At 52.7% G+C, this 20,398-nt stretch overlaps 1 protein-coding gene across 6 annotated transcripts in view; it reads right to left on the minus strand.

Moving 5' to 3' along the window:
* Arhgef10l (Rho guanine nucleotide exchange factor 10 like) overlaps window positions 1-15,682 on the minus strand; it is a 142,358-nt gene extending 126,676 nt beyond the window's left edge. The window contains exon 1 of one of the 6 annotated variants that reach the window (XM_074081199.1): window positions 15,463-15,682. The gene's annotated coding sequence lies outside the window, so the exon portion shown is untranslated. Of the gene's footprint in view, window positions 1-1,031; window positions 1,106-15,462 lie in introns of those variants that run through there. The other 5 variants (XM_074081203.1, XM_074081204.1, XM_074081205.1 and 2 more) reach the window with 5 other exon arrangements.
* Between the last annotated feature and the right edge of the window lie 4,716 nt (window positions 15,683-20,398).

The following is a 20,398-nucleotide window of genomic DNA, read 5'->3' on the forward strand; positions in this document are numbered from 1 at the left end:
CCCACAATCACAGCAGCCTGGAGATCCTCAGATGATGCCTTCCTTTCCTTCTGTGTGCCTGGGACCTAGACATAGTGGGGACCAGGGCTGGGTGGATGGATGGATGGACAGATGGGCAGACGGATGCTTCAGCTCACCACCATGTGGGCAGGACCACAGGGCAGGGCTGTGCATACTAATGAAACCACACAACCTGCCCTCTCCCCAGCATCCAAGGAGGAGCAGATGGGGCCTCTGGCTCCCTCAAGGGAGGCCAAGGACTTTGAGACAGTGACTGAGCTCTGAAGCCCATGGTGGGGGTATGGGACCCACCCAGCTGGCTTTAGGCTTAGGCAAGGCCACAAAAGAAAGATTAGAAACCCATGCCCTAGGACCCCACCCTTGGAGAAGGAGCAGCAGAGGTGGGGGGGGTGTCCTCTCAGAGGCCAACCTGGAGGCTGGTCTCCATCCTCCACAGGACCCTCCTGATCCAAGGCTCAAGGGCCCTACCGCTGACCAGCATCCTCCCCGCCCCCACACACACACTCCACTCCTGTCCCCTCTGGGCAAGGACCCAGTGTGAGAGAGCCTTCCCTGACTTCATGCAATCCAGGAGCCCTCCCATCCCAAGGTCAACGGGGGGGGCAGAGATGGGGAGGTTGGGGGGGGGAAAGACCACAGTGAAGGGCTGGGTAAAGTGAGGCACAGGTTGGGGCAGGGATTCCCAAACCGTCCCCACCCCAACCGGCTGGAGGTCACACACATACACACACAAGAGACTGAGGCACAAAGGCAGCTCCCAGTCGCGCAGAGGGGCACACAGGGACACAGACTGGGGGAGGGGCCACACACATTAGTGACACCGCCGCTGGAGTGACACAAGAAGAGGGACCGCGCGCAAAGGGAAGACCGACCGGGCCCGCGGACTGTTCCCGGGGGCGCACAGACACCCGGGGAGATCGCACATGCTATCAAAGGGGACACCGACTCCCAGGGACCCGGACACACAAAGCCCTGGCGGAGGCCGGGGCCGGCCGGGCCGCGGGACTCACCGCTCGCCGCCGCGGGCCGCTCCAGCTCCGCGCCGCTCACAAAGGCTCCGGGCGGCCGCCGCGGGCGCCCATGGCCAGGACGGCGCCGCCCGCCGTCCGCCCGCGCCCAGCCAGTGGCCGCCGCCGCCCGCGAGGCCGCGGCCCGCACCGTGCGCCGCGCCGGCCCCGCGCCTCCGAGCGGCCTGGTCCAGCCGCGCACGGCGCAACGCGACGCCGCCCCCGCCCGCTCGCCCGCCCGCCGGTCCCGGGGCGCCGCGGCTGAGGTCACCGCTTAACCCCTGGTGGCCGGGGCCGCGCCGCCGCGCCCCCCTCCCCGCCTCTCCACCCCGACCCCACCGAGGGGGCGGGGCTCCGCACCCCCTCCCATCCTCCCCGTGCCGGGGAAACTGAGGTCCGCAGGGGGAGGAGGGGGCGTCGCACGCGGGCCTCATCACTCCCAGTGCCCCCACACACGTTCCCGCAGCGCTGCCACACACCAAGGCGACCCCGTGGGCAGGTGCTGCAGCAGTGTGAGGTGGGGTTCCTTACAAGGTGAGAGACTCTTGGAACCCAGATTTGTGATGTGCCCCCCACCCCATCCCCCTACAAAGGCCCCTGGGTGGCTGCCATAGGTCACCGGGGCGTTTCTTGCCTTCCCCCTGACCCCACAGCATTGGATCCCTGCTTAACCCTACTAAGCCAGGGCTTTGACATCAATCTCACTAACTGGCAACGCCCCTGAGATAGAGCCCCATTCTCCCAGTGAGAAAAACCGAGGCTCAGCGCTCGGATAATTTGGCAAAATTAAGGAAAAGGTGTGAGGCAGCTCCTGGCACCCCTCCCTTCCAGCCCCAAAGCTGCCAAATGCTAACTGCTCCCTCCCAGAATTCCAAAGAGGCCTCCGGATATGATGCAATTAATTACAGTTATCAGGTCACTAATTAAGATTATCCCTGTTGTTATTAAACACTCCCCCGCTACCTCTCTATGTGCAAGGAAATTCACACTCGGGGCTTATCAGCAATTACTCCTGGGTTGATAATAATGAGTCTGCAGCCTCCGCAGGGTTCAGGTGCAGGTAGGTTGAAATCATTGTCAGCCTGTGTGCGTTCATTCAATACAGCCAGCAGAAATATGGTTTGTTCATTTGTTTGCTTGTTGATTGCTTATTTGTTTTTAAACTACTCCCTATTTGTCAGGGACAAGCCATAGGGGCTACCAAAGAAAGGAGGAACTGGGGAGACTCCCACCCCACCCCCTTGGCTCTCCTAGGCTAGGAGAAGACAGACCACCACAGTGCAAGGAGACAAGCCATGCAGGGCCACTCACTGGAATCATCTTATCCATTGGTTTCTTTGCTTGTTTATTGTCAACACAAGAACATAAGCGCTGTAGAGCTCATCCTAAGAGTCATTCTAAGCCCCAGGCCTAGGGAACACTAGCTCATGGTAAGGAGGTAAGAAGTACGTTACTGTGTTCCAGGGACAGACCCAGACTCTCAGGAGACTTCCAGGAATTGGCAAGGGGGAGCTTCCATTCCAGAGTGAATAACCATGGCCAGGAGAGTGTAGAGGGAAGTTTGGAACACTAGCAAAGCAGGAAGAGCTACCTTCAGGTGCCCACTGGGTGAGCCCTCCTGAGTCCTCCAACCTGGGATGCCCATGTGCTACCTGGGTTGTACCAAGCCTTACCCTCTCCTCCCAAAACTATCACAGGACCCAGGGTCCCCTAGAAGCTTCTCCACACGACCTCCCCTCCTCTGGGCTCCACAGCGCTTTGTACTTTTACAGTGAGTGACTCTGGACACAGATTTAAATCATCTCTAGTCCAAGGGCCCTGTGATCCAGGATTGAGGGCAGGGGCCATGCCCAGACCCAGTGTGCCTTGAGAGCCCAGCACAAGGTAGAGGCCACTCAGTATTAGAACCAGCCAGGTCATGCTTGTAATCCTAGCTATTTGGGAGGCTGAGATCAGATGGATTGAGGTTCAAAGCCTGCCCAGGCAAAAGATTTGAGAGACCCCATCTCCAAAATAACTAGAGCAAAATGGACTGGAGGTAATGCTCAAGCAGTAGAGCACCTACTTTGCAAGTATGAAGCCTTGAGTTCAAACCCCAGTCCCACCAAAACACACACACACACACACACACACACACACACAATTAGAGGACCATATGGATTCCAAATGGTGTCCCTCAAACCTTCATCCATAGAACCCTCTGGGTTAGGGTTGCAAACCACCAGCTCCTAAAACAAATGGAGCCTGCAGACACGTTTGTTTTGCCTACAGTAGTTTCTCTGTTGTTGCTAATTAATCACCAACATTTGATCATTGAGAGCTTGCCCATAAAAAGCCAGATTGCTGACTCTCTGAACACCGCTGAAGTTCTGGTAACACTGGGCCTGCGTTCCCCATCGGCTGCGTTCTGCAGGCCCCTAGAAGCAGGAGCCTTTTATCACAACTATGTCCTCCACAAGCCTCCTTCCCTCCACCTGCAACCCCCTGACTTTTGAGTCCCCTCCACTGATCTGGAGTTTGATTTCATTATCACTCTGCTTTCTACCTTTGTGATAAAAGAATCGCATCCCAAATGCACTCTTGAGACTAAGTGAACCTGACTGGCCAGGCCAGCCTCTTGCCTTCTTCCTTTTCCACCACCTTGCTATCTTGACATGCACACACCTTTTATCTGCCTGCTCCCGCCTCAAATTCTGAGCTCCTAGCACAGATGATTCAGACTGTTTGTCTGTCTGGCATACCCCGGGTATGATGGTACCTGCTCTTTGGGAGCTCCCCAGATGGATAGCACCTTCCAGGGAACTCTCCCCAGTGCTCCCAGACTGGGCTCCCAGGCTCCCTGAGCATCCCGCAGCCCCTCCCCAGTGTGCCCAACCTACCAGGTGCAGTGGTGTGTTTGCCCCATAGCTTTCTCCAGACTCTGAGTTTTTGGAGGCTGGGCTCTGCTGTCTCATTCAGGACATTATCCCAAAATCTGGTATAGAACCTGCTACAGTGAAAACAGCTATCTGCTGAATAGATGAGTGCACAGTTTTCAGTTGTCACAAAAGGAACAAATAGGATTTCTGGGAATGAGTCCATGTCCCAGAACATTCAATTAACCAGAGTCACCGGCTCACTGAGCACTCTGAGGAGAGCGGGATTTCATCAATGATGCATTGCCTCTGGATGGGATTCAGGAATCTGCTCCCCCCTTGTCTCTGCCACTGAGCTGGGAAAGAGGAGGAAGTGCCAGCTGGAGTGGGACTTTTCCATTAGGCAGAAAGGCCGAGTGACTTACCCAAGGTTGCTCAGCAAGCTGGTAGCAAAGCCAAGGTGGGAACGAAGGGCTCCTGCCTCTGACCCCCTTTCCAGTCCAGCCCCATGATGGATCAAAAAGGAAGTAAGTGATCCAGGCATGGCGGCATACTCCTGTAGTCTGAACACTCAGGAAACTGAAGGCAGGAGGATCTCAAGTTAGAGGCCAGCAAGACCCTAGCTCAAACAACCAAAAGAAGGAAGTGGGTGGATGAATGGGAAAGTGGGTTTCCCAAGCCCGGAGCCCACCCTCCCACAGCTTTATCTAAAGAAGCTGGGTACCATTTCCATTGCTAACTGCAATAACGGAGTCTCTTATCAAGATGAACTCTTTCCAGAAGGCCCCCATCCTGTTTAGTGGGACAGGCATTTTGAGGGGTGCTAAGAGGCACTGAGCACACTTCACCCCCACCAGCCTTCCAGATTCCTTGCAACCCAAGACCTACACATGCAGATTTTGTGAGAAGAGAGCTATGATCAAGGGCACAGCCACAGATGGACAGGCTCTGGGGGCTCAAAGAGGGGAAACAGACTTCACGTCTCTGAGACCATTCAGAGCCACTGTGCTCTTGGGGACACAGTGTCAGGGTTCTCCCAAAGCAACCAAGGCAGGAGGGAGACAGGTAGCTAATCCTAGCAGGCTGCCCATGGACCCAGCACAGGGCACTGGGCCGATGCACCCAAGCTCTGCACAGCATCCCAACCCTTTCTCCTTGTGAAGTGGGAAGTGCAATCGTTTTGCCATCTTCTAACTCACAGGTCTTTTTTGGCTTTTTGTTTTTGTTTTTGAGCAATAGTAAAATTTATTAGGAAAGGAAAATACTTTCAATAGAGTGAAAGTAAAAACCAGAACTACTATTTTTGAGACAAGTTCTTACTATGCAGCCCAGGCTGGCCTCAAACTTGTGATCCTCCTGAGTATGGGATTACAGACGTGTACTACCACACCTGGCCCTATCTCATAGGATTCTGAAGATGCAGCCCAACATGGTCTAATAGAGACTGCTCAACTTCTCACTGACAAATAAACTATTTAGCACCATATTATCATAAACAATCATAACTATTATTTATGAGCAGCAACTTCCTGTAGTAGTGGTTAAAAGTTTATACTCTCAGGATCCTTCTTTGGAGAAGGGAATTCCAAACACAGATCAAGGAGACTGAGCCCTGTGGGGTTGGATGGGTACTGGAAGCATCAGTGTGACCTCATACCTCTGGCCACCCAGAAGGGTCACAGCAGGTTCACCCAGTAGCAGTGAGCACACTGAGAGCCAGATCATGGTTTCTAATACCATTTTGTCCTGAAAAGAACCGGGGCTCCTTGGGAAATGGTTGCTTCCCAGAGAAGACCAAGTTGAGTCTAAAACATTGCTGTACCAGAAATTTAAATTTGCTCAGAGTGATGGGGACATAGCAAAAGGACACAGAAACAAGCTCAAAGAGGCTGTCACAAGCCAACTAAAGGCAATTTGAGCACCAAAATAAATCACAGTTGTAACATTTCCATTGCATTGAATACAATAGAAAACCAAGAGTACACACTAATGTAAATGAGTTAAATGAATAAATTGAAGGTCAGGAACTGCTATTTACTTCCCAAATAAGTGCTTATTAACCACAAATCGGGAAAAGCAACCTTACGGCTGAGAAACATGGCAGGCGCCACCATGCCCAAGCGTTCAAGGGAAGAGGACGTGGTCCATGGCAAACTATTGGGACATCATGAGTTGGACCCACAGAGGACTGCACCACTTCCAGTGTTCCTGCAGAGCTATATAACACACGTCACCAGGACAGAGTGCAAATTGTCCCAGACCCAGGGGCATTTCTCTAAATGTCTTCTACAATGTCAAGGTCATGAACGTCAAGGAAAAGCCGAGGAACTCTTCCAGATGGAGGGAAACTGAAGAGACATGACAACTCAGTACAACACGTGGTTCTAAGCTTAATCCTTTCCCGATGAAGGACATTGTCGGGACGACTGGTGAAGCTTGAATGGAGTCTGGGGATTAGAGTTTCCTGATTCCAGTGGTTCTGTGGTGTTTGAGGACTCCTGTCCTTGTGTGTAGGAAAACATGCTACAGCGTCCAGGGTGAAGGACATCAAGCCATCAGCTTCCTCTCCAATTCCGGAGGGGGTCAGTCGGCAGGAAGTGGGCTACATTGGGCTTGCAACTTTTCTCAACATTTAAAGTCATTTGTAAAGTCAAATGACCTGTGTGCATCTAGAAAAGTTATTTCCTTCTCTGAGCCTCAGTTTGACCATCTGCACAGAAGGATGAAAATAACATAATCCCTGCCTCACGGGGTTGTCCCCAGGATTAAGCACAATATTATTCGTGGATGATTTAGCACAGATCTGGGTTTGTATACAAATCCCCACATTTTGAAAGGCTGTAGGAATTTTCTTTTTCTTTGTAGAATTAAATATGGATTAAGGTAATAAACCCCAGCCTGGCAGGGGATAAAAATGAAAGAAGAAATAGTGTGGACAGAAACCACACTATGGGGTTGCAGAAGGCACAGAGAGCCTTCCTGCTCCAGGTGACAGGTAGACACCCCCAGTGAGGGAAATCCATCCCCACACCAGGGTCTCCAGAGGTTCCTTTCTTTCCCAGGAGAAGCCAACATTCCAGACTTTTATATGAAATCCCCTGATTTTTACCATTAATAACTATTTTACCTTTTAAGTAGACCAGTCATTTGTGTCTACATAGGCTCCAAGTTCCAACAGCAGGAGTCTAGAAACCTTGTCTGGGTGGCTTGGGTGACAGAGAGAGCACAAGGCCACTATTCTCCACTCTTCTTCCTCTCTGGTGGCCCTGACCCCACACCTCATGGGTCAGGGGAGCCCCCTCCTCCTCAGCACAGCACAGCACAGCAGATGACATTCACCCAGCCAAGCCCATCCACTCTTTCTCCCAGAAATTAGGAACTGGAATACAGTGAGACTGTGGAGAACAGGGCCAGAGTTTACACCACAGAAAACCACAGGCAAGTTCAAGTCCAGGTTCTAGGAATCTGAAAGTCCACAGGAAAAAAACCAGGGTGCAGAGGAAAGTGGGAGGAAAAGATGGACAGAGACTGTGTTAGCTGGATGGTCCAAACTCAATATTCAAAATAAAATAATAATAATAATAGCACTCAATGTCCAGCTCTGTGTGAACACTTCCCTGTATTAGCTCATTTCATTCCCACAGCAACCCTATAAAGTGGGCACTTTATCCCCACTTTACAGATGAGGAAACTGAGGGACAAAGACACTTTGTCTTAACTTTGAATTTCCAACAGAGTAACCTGTCCTCACACAGAGCCCCTCCACTTGGACTCTCCTGAATTTGTTTGTTTGTTTGTTTGTTTGTTTGTGTGGTACTGGAGATAGAACAAAGGGTTTGAGCCTGCTACAGCCCCACTCCACCTGGATGTATTTTTATTCCTTGAAAGCAAAGCAGTGCATGAAAAAAGGAGGGACTAGCATTCAGGTGGTGCCCTCTGTCCCTGACTACTGTCACAAGAAGAATGACATGACTGACAGGGACTCCTGAGTCCTGGGGGAGGGGACCAGTTAAGATATACAGTATCCTAGCCTCAGGCTTCAGCCTTCCTGTGTCTCCTAAAATGGCAAAGGTGACAGAGACAAGAAGGAAGGTCACAGCAGGGGTAAATGTGGACCAGAGGCATCAGAGGTGGCTGCAAACACTCGCAGGCCCAAGTGTCATCCTCGCCTACAGCCAGGGATGAGCATCTGCAGCCCCCCTCTGGAGATGAGCAGGCAGAGAACTTGGGTGTCTGCTGAACCAGGGAAGTTGGATTTCTCCACTGGGATTAGTTTTGGAGCAGAAAGGACAAGACAAAGTCTGTGCTTCCTGGTATCAGGTTACCGCCCGACCCAGGGCTCAGAGCGCCAGGCCAGGCTCCCGGGGCATGACAGTCCCTGGTCAGCTGACAACAGACACAGCCCAGAGCCTGTTCTAGAAGTTGCTGTAGGGATGGAAGGGAGGTGGCACTGGCTGCTGAGCTTGGGGTCACAGTGAGCTTCCAGGCTTGCCAAGCCAACCAGGCCAGGAACTGGGACTGGACATAAGGTTTCCAGGAGGGAAGGGCCTGAGCAGGGGGAAGGACAGCGCCACAGCTGCCAGCCCAGAGGATGCAGTGATACTTGGGGGGTTGGAGGGAGAGATGTCCACTCCTCCCAGACTGCCTGGGCCATGGCAGGAAGGCCTGGCCACAGCTGTGGCCTGGCACGAGCCCCAGAAACCTCCATCATCCCCTAGTTTCACCGCCCAGGGCTGGGAGGCTCCACAAGCTCCCTGGTTCCCAGATGAAAGAGTCATAAAACCGTCCCCACTGGGAACAATGGGCCCTTATGTGACTGTGTCCTTCACATAAACTCCCATTCGCAGCACACCAGAGGCTGCAAGCAGGAATTTTATAGACTGGTTTTTTGGACCAGCCCCAGCACTCATTAGCTACTCCCTCATCCTCGTCCCTTGTCCCTCCACAGAGGCGGCCTGGCAGCCCTCCCATTGACAGACCCACTGAGCACAGCAACCCCAAGCAGCCCTGCCAGGAAGGTGGCTTTGTCCGGCTCCGTGAATAAAGAAACTGAGACCCAGAGGGGTTAAGTGACTATCCCAATATCACACAGCAAAAGTGCTGGTGTTGAAATCCAGGGTCCATGCTGCTACTCTCCAGCCCCGTGGCCTCTGGCTAAGTGTTTCCCAGTAGGGTACAGAAGCTAAGCTCCTGAAAATGAGTTTCTTCTGCAACCCCAGAGCCTCCAGCAGGACGGACCTGCTGAAGTACCTGGCAGATCAGCAGAGGCAACGTGCAGTGGCACCTTTAGATGGAGATCCAGCATGTGAGGGACATAACCAGAAAGAGACCCAAGCCCTTCCTCGGATGAAGCCCAGAGTCCCCACATTTGCAGACCTCACATTTGCACTCACACTATCCCTCAGCTGCTGGCCTCTGGTGAGAGCCCCTCTTACTGAACCTTTGTGCATATTTGAGGTGCACCAGTCACTGCGCTCCCAGCCCCACCCCGTTTCCTCTTGTAAGACTCTACAGACTTCTACTTCCAAGATCCCTTTCCTCATGAGGAAATGAAGCACAGAGAGCCAAATGACCTGAGACACACAACAAGTCAGTCTCACATTCTAGGTCTATCTGACTGTATCCCCAGACCTCCCCCAAACCTCACAACGAGGAGTTCAGCCTCCATCCCCACCTGCTCAGTCCCACAACCATGGATCACAACCCTGGGTGTCACCCAGATGTTTCTATAGTGACAATGAGAGTCTGTCTAATGTGTACCTCCTAAGTACTGAAGCTGTTCACCCTCTCTGACCTATTCCCTCCTCCCTCAATGTCACTACTGCAATTCCCCCAGCAGATGAGAGAGCCGGGGCTGGGAAAGGGGCGTCTTACCCACCATCCCAAGGAGCTGGTAAGTAGGAGTGCCTGGTTTGAACCTACTTTGTCTGATTCCAAAAACCACTGCTCTGGCAGGGCATACCCAGCAACCTCCCAGAAACAGCAAGTACTGGTACACAGACTGACTTGTCCCAGCTCTCTTGGCCCCAGGGGGACCCCAAGGACCTCCTGGCCCCCTGCACCCCTTGCTTCCTCTCGGCTTCTAGACATTCTGTCCCTGAGCCTATGAAGACAGTCTGCAGAAGCCAGGCATGGTTGCTATACCTGTAATCCCAGCATTTGAGAGACTTAAGCAGGAAGACCACGAATGAGCCTGGGCTACACTACAAAATGCTCTCTCAAAAAGAAAATCAAAGAACAGCTCCTCCTCTCAGATTTATCTTGCCGTAAAACACTTCAGGTCCCTCAGCAGCCCTCAGTCCCACACATGCAGGGACCAGCTGACCTGGCCAGCAGCCAGGCCCCAAGGAGGAGATTTGATCCTAGGCTGCCCTTACTCTGAGAAGCTGGCCTGGAGCCTGCCCTGTGTTACCATCCCCCTGTTACCTCTGCCTCTGCCAAGGACAAGCAGCCTGCCCAGAGAAACTCTGCGATGGTTATAGAGCCAGACCTTTGTTGGGTGACTTCATCATTGTTCTCATCATCCTCCTCCTCCTAGATAGCACTCACCACGCATGTGCTACAGGCCAGGTACTGGGCCAATCCTTTACCTGTATGATCTCATCCATTCACAATAACTCCACAAGGCAGGGGCTGTTACCAGCTTCCTTGAGGGAGCTGTACCTCCTAAGTACAGAAGCTGTTCACCCTCTCAGGCCACACCATGAGGCACTGCACTCACCAATTATCGGTTGCTTCTTCTACTCTGAGGGCAGAATCATGTCTGTTTGCAGGGTCAAATCTCCAGAATATAGTGCCTAGTACAAAACAGGTACTCAATAAAGAAGGATGAATGGATGGGTGGAAGATGGATGGATGGATGAATGAGTGTATGATGGGTGGGTGGAAGATGGATGGATGGGTGGGTAGATGGATGATGAATGGATGGAAGGAAAGAAAGAAGAAAGAATTGAAGGAAGAGGGATAGACGGAGAAAAGGAAGAGTAGATAGAAGGAAGAATGATGGATGGATGAAAATACGAAAAACAAGAGAAGAACCAATGAACCACAACAATTCCACTCCCAGCCCCAACCCCTCAGTGAAGAGGGAGGAAGCTGGATGCAGTTTCCCTGCTAATTGGAAAATCCCCTGGCAGAGATTCCAGAGAGTGCAGAGGAAAATGTATGTTGATTTTTCTAGGGACAGGAAATAAAGGAGGGCCATGCAGGTGAGACCTGAAGATAGCAATAGCATATCGTCTGATCCAGCATCTTCCCCTTCCCAGACACCTGCACTTTGTCAGGGACTTTCATCTGCTCAGCTGAAGCCCCATGTCTCTGAATGGGGGTAGGAGGAAGGGAGCTGGCTGCCAACTGTGCCAAGTGGAGCGAGCGCCCTGCCCTGTAGCTGTAGGGTGGGGCCTGGGAACAGCGTGTAGGTTCGGTCAGAATCACCCCTACTCCCTGCCAGCTCTCTGGGGCCTATGGAGCACTCCCCCCTCCTCCGGAGCCCAGACCTTTAGGGGCTGGCACCCTACTTTCCTTCGGAGATATCCTGCTGACCCCCAAGTTCTTCCAACTTGTGAATCTGACCACTGGCTTCACCAGCCTGGCTAAATTCCGGGGTGAGATAGTGTCTAGTGGGCTTCCCCCCTCCCATTCCCCCAGCAGAGGCTCGGGGTTCCAGATTTCTATGGGGAAATAAGACTTGAAAGAGACACAACCCAGCATTCCTGGAAAAGCAGGCATCAAATCAGGTGGTCCAGTTTCATAGTTTCTAGAACAAGCTTAACAAACAGAAGAAAAGACTAGAAAGCACTGTGCCATCCCTGTCCCTCTTAGAGACATTCACTTGTCTGAATGGATCACGTTGTATTATTATGGTCCAAGACAGCACAGTGAGGTGTCCTGCCATCCTAGAGTATATCCATCTTCCAGAAACAGGGTGTCAGGCGGTGCTGGTGCCATAACATGCCCTCGTGTTTTCTTGAGCACTTATTACACACTCAGCTTAGTGATCTGCCTGTGATCTGAACGCACAGCCTTCACACAGCTCAGTGACTCAGTGCCTCCTTGGCAGTGATATACACCAAGACAAGTAACTCATCCAAGTTCACACCAGCAGAAGGCACAGAGCTGAGATTTGAACTCAACCCTGGCCCCAAAGTCCATCCTTTTTCCCCTGACAAGGTGGAAAGGACCTAGGAGGCCTCTTTCTCTGCAGATGGCCAATCTCTACCAGTCCTCCACGAACCAGAAGCTGAATTCCCAAACTTCCCAGGCTTTCCCGCCATGCAGAGCAGAGAGAGATGGAGAGCTGGCCAGAAGCCACAGGGCACCTGGAGGCCACCCATAGGAGCAACTCAGAAGCTTTCAAAACTGAAAGGGCCTTTAAGCACAATCCCAGCCAACTTCTTCCTTTCCCAGAGAGGAAACTGAGGTCCAGAGAGGACAGAGATTTGCTCAGGGTCGCAAAGGGCATTAACACCAGAGCAGAGAGCAGCCTCCTGGCTCCAGGCCTGGGTCCCCTCCCCACTGCAGCTCTACTGAAACAAGCCCTGACATTGGAACCTCTTTTATCAGATCGAGCGAGTGCTTATCAGATTTAATCCAGCTTCCTCAGGGCAGGGTAAAATGGGGAGAGGGAGATGTAGACAAGGGGCTACCTGACCCTGCTGGGGGGGTCACATGCCCTGTAGTAGCTGAACTAAACCAGGCTGGGTCAGGAGGAGAGAGAGGGATCTCTGCAGAGAAGGCTGCAAGGTGACCCTGTGTTCCTGGTCCCCTGGGAACAAGGGCTGCCTGTTCCTGAGAGGAAGAAGGATGGGGGAGGGGTCTCCCATTCTGTTGAAGGGCAAAGAGGGAGGAGCCTGAGTTGGGAGCCAAGGACTCACGTTGGCAGGGCAGGCCACCTGTAGCACCTGCACCTGCTGAGTTCCTGGGACCTGTTCCCAAGGCTGGCTTCCTGGGATCCCAGGGGTCCAAGTTTCCAAACCTGCTCACTGCTCAGTTCCTGGGTACCCTGGAGACCCCCACTCCCCTGGGAGCTTTCATCATGCTAGGGAAACATGCTTCAAACCCCTGCCCCCATATCCTGGTCCTGTGACCTTGACCGAGCTCAGTCATCTGCACGTCCTGTGCTTCTGCATCCCATAGCAGCTGAGGGTTAAATGCCAAGAATACTGCAGTACAGAAGGTTCTGGGTAATGAGCTGTCTGTTCACAGGTGGCACTGTGACACAGAGACGAAATGATCTGCCCCCACGCCAGTGGCTTGCTGAGGTCCCAGATTTAGAGAAAGAAAGACCAGAAGCCATGGTTCTCCAGTCCCACCACAGCCCAGTCCAGAGGCACCAAGTAGGAAGACACAAAAATCAGGTCTTGGCTGTGAACGAAACCTTGCATGGCGACATTAGGTAATAGAGCTTTTAATTTTCTGACTGTTGATTTCAGTGTCACTGACAGCTGTGTGACCCTGGGCAAAAGATATCACCCCTATGAGCCTTGGTTTCCTCCATCTGTGCAGGAGGACCCTGCTGGGCACCATGCTTGACCTAGGGTGGTGCCCAGGAAATGGAAACGTGGTCACAGTGGGAGTGCTAGCAAATGGTCTTCACTGCCATCATCACTGCCTTGCTATTACTGTATTGTCCCTGGGAGGAGGGGCACAGCAGGCTCCCCTCAGCAACCTCCTCCCCACCACCATCCTGGAGAAGACATCCTGCCAGGTAAGAGGGTGTCTGCTAACCTTCCAAGGGGGTAGGGGGTGGCTCTCAGCCAAGCAAGGCTGAAACACAGCCACCTCACCAGCTCTGACACTCCTGCTGAATGCTCCAGGAGAGGAGGGACCAGCCTGGGGTGGAGAAGCGTGCTCTGTTAGGAACCCAAAGGGATCTCCTAGCTGTGTAACCTCAGGCAGGACACCTGACCTCTCTGAGCCTCTGTCATTTAATTATGGGGACAGTCATTATGGGGGTGGCCATTCCTGCCCTGCCCTGCTCCCAAGGCTGTTGTGAGTGCCCTTCAGGACCAGCGATGTGGGCCTGTTTTGTAAACTGTGAAGTCCTTGGGATGTGGCTCTCCCCTTGATCACAGGCACCCTTAGCAGGCAGGCAAGGCACGGTGGGGCTGCAGCACTTCAGAGGCCACTTGGGTGTCAATGATGAAATGAAGAAAACAGACTTGGGACCCAGGCCCCTCCTGTCCCTCTGCCGCGCCCCCCACTCCTCCTGCCTCCTTTGCCCAGGGGACTCATGCAACCCCCTGCTGCTCACCCTCCCTTTGCCACTCAGCACTTGGCATACAAGAAGCCACTGGCCATTTGCCCTAGACTCTGGCACTCTGGACTCTGGCACCAGGGGCCACCTGAGGCGGAACTGACATGCCAAGATGAATCAGGTGACAACAGAAACACTGACAGTGACATTTGCAGGGACCCAGGTTCCTGGGAGCCCATCCAACTAGAGTCACGTGGTCACCTAAATGTCCCCTCACAGTCTCAGCCTCACTATGCCCAATAGGACCTGTTCCAGGTGAGCATCACCACTACAAGGTAGCAGTGCCATGAGGAAGCAAACAGCTCATGCGATCTATACATCCAGATTTGCCTGAGTTCAAACCTTAGCTCTGCTTTGCTCAAGCTGTGAAATCTTGAGTAAGTTACTTAACCTCTCTGTGCCTGTTTTCTCAGCTCTAAAATAAGAGTGATAAGAATAATACTTACCTCATGGGGGTGTTGGAGGATTAAATGAGCTAACACATGCACCATGTTTTCTTAGCAAGACACTTGGCACAAGGTAAGAGCCCATCAAGTATTAAGTCCTCATCCACCAGCACTGGTCACAAAAGTGAAAGAAGCTGCCTCCACAAGCAGTGAGCTGACCACTGGTGGAGGTATTCAAGCTGTGACTAAGCAACCAGCTGTCAGGGATACACAGCCAGGACTACCTGGGTGAACTTTAAAATGCCATCCATCTGTGAGCCCATAAAACCCGTCTGTGGCATTGTGCAGACTGCAGTCCTCCCGGATACAAAATGGCCAGGACAGGATGAGAGAGGGCTACCAGGTGGGAATGAGGAGAAGCAAACAGGCAGATACAGAGGAGCAAGGAAGGAACTCAGAGCAGAGCATGGGGCCTGCTGGCTTCCAGCCCCTGCTCTGCCACAAATTACTGAGTGACCTTGAAGTGCCCCGTATCTTGACAGCCTCAGTTTTCCCAGCTGTAAAGTGGTGTGGTTGAACAGGGTGTTCAGAGGCCCTATCAAGCTGCATCCCTCAAACTCTGTGACCCTAAGAAGGGAGTGGGGGAAATTCCTACCAGGCACACGCCCTTCCAGGCACACTCTGCGTTCCTCCTCCCACGGTGTCCTGACCTGCCCTGCTAGCCATGGGGTCGGGGTCATAGCCATGGCCACAGCACAATTCTCTCCCAGACCATCCCCAGGTCCCACTGTCACTTGGGAGACAGCAGGGTGCCCCAGGCCTGGAGCCCAAGGGTGTTGATGCAGCAGGGACCCCCCCCCACCACCACCAGTATGACTTCCAAAGGCTCCTCCTCCAACTCAGCAAGGGACAGAGATAATAGAAAGGGAAAGGCTGACCTGATTCTTGTGGTTCAGTTGCAGTCCTCGGGGAAAGGGGTGCAAGCAAGCGGGGTAGTTCCCCACTGGCAGGGAAAGGTCCTGTGGGACGAAGCAGCTGGTAGAACAGGCAGGAGCCCAGGGTCGGTTACACTGGCTCCCTGCCGGGTCAGGCTGGGGTGTACAGAGGCTCAGGTGTGTGAGTCACTCACCTGCCAGACCTGCCAGTCGGGGCAGGCAGGCAGAGGGCAGGAAGCTGGAAGACAGGAGGGGGCCCTGGTTACCACAAGGAAGGGCTAGACTGAGTCAGGCCCAGGTAGGCTGGGCTGGGCTGGGCTGGGTTGGACTATCCTTTGGCCCAGCCTGCCAGGCCCAGGAAGCTGGCCAGGGTGGACGGGAGGAACATGAACAAAAGTGGGATTTAAAGGGGCATAGGGCTGCCCACTGGCCAGGATGGGGCTCAGGACGTAGGCACAGGGGAAGGTAGAGATCCACTGTGGACCAAAAGCCTTCAAACCAGAGAAGGTGAGAAGTTGGGAGGATCCAAGTTTGAATCCTGACCTTCCCAGCACAGCTGTGTGATGTCGTGAGAGTGGTCTTGTCTCTCTGAGCCGCAGTTACCTGCCTGTTAAAATACACCAATAATAGTAATGGTCCTTACCTGATGGGTTGTCATGAGAGTGAAACGAGACTGTGTAAACAAGGAGCTCCTGGCTCCTGGACAACATGCCTCTAGGGGATATCGGGGCTGGTGCCCTCAGCAGCCGGCCTTGTCTGCACTCTTTTGTCAGTGTTAATCACCCCAGATTTACCCAACATCTATGTTAAGAGCACAGGACTCTGGACATGAAGAAAAAGTCTTTTAGGTCAGGCACTGGTGGCTCACCCCTGTAATCCTAGCTACTCAGGAGGCAGAGATCAGGAGGATCACAGTTCAAATCCAGCCCCGACAAATAGTTCACAAGACCCTATCTTGGAAAAAAAACCCATCACAAAAAAGGGCTGTTGGAGTAACTCAAGCAGTAAGAGTGCCTGCCTTGCAAGCATGAGGCCCTGAGTTCAAACCTCAATGCTGCCAAAAAAAAAAAAAAAGTCATTTAACTACAAACACTCTGCTCATCCCGAGAAGCCCAGATGGAGATGCAAGGGTAGACCAGCCCCCTGCCCACAACACACTCACAGAATTTTACACCATCACCTAGATCCATCATCTACTGCAATCTCAAAGCCTCAAGGTCACAGGTCAGGGTCAGAAAACAACAACCTCAAGCGTAATCTGACCCGTCATAAAGAAAATTTTCATAAAGAAAATTTACATTAGCTGGTTTTTTCTCCACAGCTGCTTCAGAAGTACAACAGCCCAGCTGACTAGGGACCAAGGCTGCAGAACCCAAACGTCAAATTGGCCTTTTAGGGGAAAATTGACCGACTCCTGACTTAAATAATAAGAATAATGATTACCCCAGTTATTGTTATTGCTTTAATACATGAAAAGCTTCTCCAAGCGCAATTTTGCATAAGCCTCATAACCGTTTTCCCCCTTTTTGCAGAGAGGGAAACTGAGGCCTATGAAAAAGTAACCCACCTGAGGTCACAGAGAGTCTGCAGCAGGTGGATATTTTGAGCTAGAATATATTTGGATTTGATGACGAATCCCAAGCCTCTGGCTCTACTGGTCACACAGGCCCTTGCTGGGTTGAAAAGTCCAGCAGCCAACGTGGACTCAAGATTGACTGAGCTCAGATTGACTGACTCGATGGACTCAGATTGACTGAGTTCCCTCCTGAGGCGGCCAGAAGTGGATCCAGTGGAGTTGCCTGGGTTTGTAGTCCTACCTCTGCCTGTGACATGGGGACAGGAGCCAGCGATGAAGGAGAATTGATGAGATGGAGCCGGGCAGACAGACTCTGTCCATTGCTAGCGTCCTTGTCATTGCCTCTAGGTCAGAGTGTAAGCAAGGGAGACAGAAGCAGCTGCTCCACCGACGCAGCAGTTGAGGGCCTTCCTTGGGCAAACTGGCCAGCACTGGGAGGAATGGTTTCTGGTCCCCTGTTCCAGGCCCTGCCAGGAGGGCTCTCTTCCCCACCTGCACCAATCAGGGGACCAGCCAGTGGGGAGGTTGTGCTATGTGGCCCAGACATACCCCAGGGCCACTGCCCTTCCCATCAGCTTCCTAGAAGGGCTGACCTGGGCCCCTCTGGAATCTCCTCTCCTGCCCTCTGGGGGGGAGGGGCGTCCTCTCTTCTCTTGCCCCTCCTTCCCCCCATCATGTCCCCAAGACCAGGTGGCAAGGGGTAGGGAGTAGAGTATTGGCTAAGAAAGAGCCACTCAGAAAATCAGCAAATGCACCTCCACTTTTTTTCCTTTTTATTTTTATCCCTGAAACAGGTTCTCACTACATGGCCCAGGCTGGTCTCGGACTCTGGGGCTCAAGCAATCCTCCTACCTCAGCCTCCCAAGTTCTGGGACTTCAGGTATGCACCAGGACACCCCACCCACCTGTTGGTCACTCTGAAAGGTTTTGGGGGTCATGTTTTTCCACTCTCTGTGCATAAGAGGTTTGCTAAGCAATGCTTGTTCTGAGAAGTTGCCTACAAAGTTGGGAACCCATGCCTCAGGAAGAGGTGTTGCCCATTGAGCCGCTCCCCAAGCCTTCACCAGCCCCACCTGCCTGGCCATCTTTACCTGGTCCAAAAGTAGTAACAGATCAGCTTTCCACAGTCAGAGGCTTCACTTGATGCAGAAATGGTACCTAAGTGCCCACCATGGGGCTGACCTCTGCCCTCCCTCCTGTAGGGGGTGCTGAGTCCCCTCCGCCCTTTGCCCTCATCCACCCCAACCTCCCCCACATCTGGCACCCAAAGATGCTCAGTAAACACGAGCTGAATGAAGGAATCTACCAAGCTTCTCCACCTCAGTGTTGGCCACCTCTGCACCACTGACATGCTGGACCAGGTGGCTTGATGCTGTGGGGTCATCCTGTGCCCTGTAGGACGCTCTGTGGCTTCCCTGGCCTCTGTCCACCACAGGCCCACCCTGCTTTGTGTCAACCCCAGATGCCTCCAGGCATTGCCAGGTGCCCTCTGGGGGACAGGCTGCCCTAAGTTAATAAGCCTGGTCATAGGTCTCACGTGACTCCCATCCCGGAAAGACAGGATGGATATTACTAGCCGTTTGTCAATCAGAAGACCAAGGCTTGGTAATATCAAGACATGTCCATGTCACCAAGCAGAAGCTGGAAACAGTGCAAGTCACTCTGCAATCTGAGGAGGCTGGAGCAGAGGTGAACTGGACTGGGAGGCCATGGCCTGAGTGGCCCTCAGGTGGCAACTGGTGAAGCTCTCTCCTGCCCCACCTCCAGTTGCTGGTGGCCATGCTGAGCAGGTCACCCAGCCAGGCCAAGGGAGCAGCTTAGCCAGAAGCCCCCGTGTCCCTCACAAGCAAGCCAGGGACACAAAACACTTGGTATAATCCAACCAAAGGCCCAACCTCTGAACCTTCTCATTGAGAGACTCTGGACAGGGCTGTCAAAATGGAATTGTTACCACAGGGGGTGTCCCTATCTGGCTTCATTTCTCATTGGGGGGTTGTCCGATCCCACTTCCTTCCTGAGAACCATTCCCCTCTCCCAAGATTGGACCCCAGGTGCCACATGGGTGCCATGTGACAGTGACATCCCCTGGCTGCATACCTAAAGGGTACATTATCTGCCACAAAAGTTGGGAACTGGGCTCTGCTGGTGGCCAGAACTCAGCACTTGCAACTCAAAAGCTTTGGGTGGCCTCACTCTGCCACAGGCTCAGGGGTGCCATGAAACCCAATCCCGGGAGCAGAAGAGGCAGAGGTAAGATAACACTATCATGTCCTCCACAACAACCAGAAGCCGGAACTGCCCGACTCCATCAGTGGCTGAGCAGGTCAACGAATGCCTTGAAGAAGGGGATTCTGATCCATGCTGCCATGTGGATGAACCTTGAAAACGTGCTATTGGAATAAGCCAGGCACGAGAGACCACATGTTACGTGATTCCACTCATACCAGGTACCTAGAGTAGTCAAAACCGCAGCGACAGAAAGTAGAACGGAAGTTACCTGGGCCTGGGGAAGAGGAAAGGGGGAAGGGGGGGTTATCATTTCACAGGTATGGAGATTCTGTTTAGAATGAAGTTAAAGTTCTGGAAGAGGGGAGGGCAGTTCCACAACACTGTGCGTGCTTAATGCTACTGAAATGTCCGCTTAACAGGGGTTGCAGAAATAGCCGGGTATGGCGGTACATGCCTGTAATCCGGCACTCAGAGGCCGAGGCAGGAGGATCACAAGTTTGAGGCCAGACTAGGCTACATAGTGAGTTTGAGGACAGCCTGGGCTACATTGCTAGACCCTGTTTCAAAAAGCAAACCAAAAAAAAAAAAAAAAGGTTACATTAATAAATTTTATGTATATTGTACTATAATTTTAGAAGAGAGAGACAGGCAGGCAGGCAGGCAGGCTTGGGTTCTCAGCCTTGTCCAAAGGCTAGGGCAGCTCTCTGGGTCCCCATCACACCCTGAATCCTCTGAATACACTCGTTTTTGGTTTTTGGTTATTTTTTTCTTTTGCTTTGTGTTGAAACAGGGCTCTCTCCATATGACTCCTGGGCTCAGTCATTTCTAGGAGAACCTCACCCTCTGCCCAATGTCAGCCACACAAAGGGCCAGGTGCCTCAAAACCCCAACCCCTCAGCCCATCCAAGGACAGAGTCACCTCTGCACACTGAATTTAAGACACTTGCAAGAGCAGAGATTCCAGGTGTGCTCCCGGGTGACGCAGAGCCTCCCAACAGTGTCCCTCAGAAGGATCAAGAGGCTCTTACATGGTTAGAACAAAACAGAGAGAGATTTACGGGCCCTGCCCCATTTAACAGCCTCTCCAGGTCAACTAGGGAGACCCTGCCAACACCCCAAGTTCCGGGAAGAATA

The sequence above is a fragment of the Castor canadensis genome, chromosome 7, assembly GCF_047511655.1.
Source record: "Castor canadensis chromosome 7, mCasCan1.hap1v2, whole genome shotgun sequence".
NCBI lineage: Eukaryota > Metazoa > Chordata > Mammalia > Rodentia > Castoridae > Castor > Castor canadensis.